Below are 3646 nucleotides of genomic sequence, written 5' to 3'. Positions count from 1 at the left end.
ACCATTTTACAGGTTTCACAAGAACCTTGTCTCTTTGTATGTCTCAGACTGCAGGCAGTCAGTGGGTAAAGAAGTATGAAGGACAGAGCTGTGGTTGAACCCTGTTGGTTTGTATCCTTGAATAGTGGTGCTGAGCTGTGTTAATAGTTTGTAGAAAGCCATGAGAACCAGATGGGATGGGCCCTTTCCAAGCCAAGGGCTGAGCACCATTTATGTCTGTGAGAACCGTTGAACTAGAGCGTCCACAGGCCTGACCTACAAGCTCCAGGGTAAAGTGCGCTCTCGCTTCTCGAGCCCAGATAGCTCAGTCGGTAGAGCATCAGACTTTTAATCTGAGGGTCCAGGGTTCAAGTGCCTGTTTGGGTGTTGTAGTACCCTCCAGATCCTCTGAGAGGTCCGGTGAAACCATCTAAGGTGCCTCTTTCCAGCATGTTTTGTTCAGCAAGCAAAATGGGCAAACTAAGGGTAAACATTCAGCAGGTTGTCAAGTTACTAATGGTTACTAGGTGAGAGTGTTGCTACCTAAGCTTTGTTACCTTTTAGCATGAAGTTGACAAAGACATGGGTGGTCATCATAGAGATTGGAGTCCATATAACAGCATCCTTATTAGACTGCGCAGAAAATCATGGGTCTGTGTGAAAAAGAGCACATTGAATGACCCCAACGTGATTTGAACACGCAACCTTCTGATCTGGAGCCAGACGCAGTACCGTTGCGCCACGAGGTCCCAGCTCGAAGCCTATAGCGCATCGTGGTGCAAGGCATACTTGTTCATCGGCGTGGCGATCAAGACGCATTGGAACTCGGAGACAGGTGGTGGGCTGTGACTGTTGCGACTAGTGTCTGACATCTGGGCAAGAGCTCTTTCAGAGGACAAGGCACGAGCCCTTTAAAGGCATAACCTGCCTGGTTTCCCTTCCCTGGACATTAAGGGAGATTTTCAAGATCAAATGGTAGATCTCACCCCAGTGCGTGAGAGTGAAGCGCGGACAACTTATACCTGAAGCGCAACTCAGGGACTCAACTGCCTATGCGATAGAACCATCGTTCAGCCTTCTTCTGGGTAACTTCACACATTTACCATTTGTACGAGGCCTTTGTGTCATTATACGTGTCAGACGATGGGCAATCAGTGGCAAAGGTGGCGTAAACCTGCTTTTTGCGAGGCATACAGAGCCAAGATTACACGTCAGTTTGTGGTGTGGAATTAACGTGTTTGTTAGAAATTTTGGTCTCCTTGTGCAGAAAAGCCAAGTTTAATTAAAAATGCTGATGCTATTCTACTTGTTCTCATACCATGACACGAAGGCATTCCTTGAACCAAGACAAGCCTCCAGAGTGAGCCTTACGAATAAGAGTTATGCTGGTAACGATTTCCAAGCGACATGCTGGTCAAAAGTGTGCTAGTTGTAAACAAAAATACGAACAAGGTCGTTAAACAGAAAGCACTGGGGTTAAGTTGATCTCAACTTAGAAACTGGCCAACATAACAGATAGGACCAAAGTTCAACATTCTCTTGGTTAACGTCACCATTTTACAGGTTTCACAAGAACCTTGTCTCTTTGTATGTCTCAGACTGCAGGCAGTCAGTGGGTAAAGAAGTATGAAGGACAGAGCCGTGGTTGAACCCTGTTGGTTTGTATCCTTGAATAGTGGTGCTGAGCTGTGTTAATAGTTTGTAGAAAGCCATGAGAACCAGATGGGATGGGCCCTTTCCAAGCCAAGGGCTGAGCACCATTTATGTCTGTGAGAACCGTTGAACTAGAGCGTCCACAGGCCTGACCTACAAGCTCCAGGGTAAAGTGCGCTCTCGCTCCTCGAGCCCAGATAGCTCAGTCGGTAGAGCGTCAGACTTTTAATCTGAGGGTCCAGGGTTCAAGTCCCTGTTTGGGTGTTGTAGTACCCTCCAGATCCTCTGAGAGGTCCAGTGAAACCATCTAAGGTGCCTCTTTCCAGCATGTTTTGTTCAGCAAGCAAAATGGGCAAACTAAGGGTAAACATTCAGCAGGTTGTCAAGTTACTAATGGTTACTAGGTGAGAGTGTTGCTACATAAGCTTTGTTACCTTTTAGCATGAAGTTGACAAAGACATGGGTGGTCATCATAGAGATTGGAGTCCATATAACAGCATCCTTATTAGACTGCACAGAAAATAAATCATGGGTCTGTGTGAAAAAGAGCACATTGAATGACCCCGACATGATTTGAACCTTCTGATCTGGAGTCAGACGCACTTCCGTTGCGCCACGAGGTCCCAGCTCAAAGCCTATAGCGCATCGTGGTGCAAGGCATACTTGTTCATCGGCGTGGCGATCAAGACGCATTGGAACTCGGAGACAGGTGGTGGGCTGTGACTGTTGCGACTAGTGTCTGACATCTGGGCAAGAGCTCTTTCAGAGGACAGGGCACAAGCCCTTTAAAGGGATAACCTGCCAGGTTTCCCTTCCCTGAACATTAAGGGAGATTTTCAAGATCAAATGGTAGATCTCACCCCAGTGCGTGAGAGTGAAGCGTGGACAACTTATACCTGAAGCGCAACTCAGGGACTCAAGTGTCTATGCGGTAGAACCATGGTTCAGCCTTCTTCTGGGTAACTTCACACATTTACCATTTGTACGAGGCCTTTGTGTCATTATACGTGTCAGACGATGGGCAATCAGTGGCAAAGGTGGCGTAAACCTGCTTTTTGCGAGGCATACAGAGCCAAGATTACACGTCAGTTTGTGGTGTGGAATTAACGTGTTTGTTAGAAATTTTGGTCTCCTTGTGCAGAAAAGCCAAGTTTAATTAAAAATGCTGATGCTATTCTACTTGTTCTCATACCATGACACGAAGGCATTCCTTGAACCAAGACAAGCCTTCAGAGTGCGCCTTACGAATAAGAGTTATGCTGGTAACGATTTCCAAGCGACATGCTGGTCAAAAGTGTGCTAGTTGTAAACAAAAATACGAACAAGGTCGTTAAACAGAAAGCACTGGGGTTAAGTTGATCTCAACTTAGAAACTGGCCAACATAACAGATAGGACCAAAGTTCAACATTCTCTTGGTTAACGTCACCATTTTACAGGTTTCACAAGAACCTTGTCTCTTTGTATGTCTCAGACTGCAGGCAGTCAGTGGGTAAAGAAGTATGAAGGACAGAGCCGTGGTTGAACCCTGTTGGTTTGTATCCTTGAATAGTGGTGCTGAGCTGTGTTAATAGTTTGTAGAAAGCCATGAGAACCAGATGGGATGGGCCCTTTCCAAGCCAAGGGCTGAGCACCATTTATGTCTGTGAGAACCGTTGAACTAGAGCGTCCACAGGCCTGACCTACAAGCTCCAGGGTAAAGTGCGCTCTCGCTTCTCGAGCCCAGATAGCTCAGTCGGTAGAGCATCAGACTTTTAATCTGAGGGTCCAGGGTTCAAGTGCCTGTTTGGGTGTTGTAGTACCCTCCAGATCCTCTGAGAGGTCCAGTGAAACCATCTAAGGTGCCTCTTTCCAGCATGTTTTGTTCAGCAAGCAAAATGGGCAAACTAAGGGTAAACATTCAGCAGGTTGTCAAGTTACTAATGGTTACTAGGTGAGAGTGTTGCTACCTAAGCTTTGTTACCTTTTAGCATGAAGTTGACAAAGACATGGGTGGTCATCATAGAGATTGGAGTC

General features: G+C 46.4%; 1 non-coding gene across 1 annotated transcript; it reads left to right on the top strand.

The window, feature by feature from the left end:
- Positions 1–1823: 1823 nt before the first annotated feature.
- On the top strand, positions 1824–1896 carry trnak-uuu (transfer RNA lysine (anticodon UUU)). The gene has a single exon. It is a non-coding gene; the product is annotated as a tRNA-Lys (tRNA).
- The last annotated feature ends 1750 nt before the right edge of the window (positions 1897–3646 follow it).

Source organism: Ictalurus punctatus, unplaced genomic scaffold (genome assembly GCF_001660625.3).
Source record: "Ictalurus punctatus breed USDA103 unplaced genomic scaffold, Coco_2.0 tig00005687, whole genome shotgun sequence".
Taxonomy (NCBI): Eukaryota; Metazoa; Chordata; class Actinopteri; order Siluriformes; family Ictaluridae; genus Ictalurus; species Ictalurus punctatus.
This window is presented reverse-complemented; position numbering and strand designations above follow the sequence as displayed.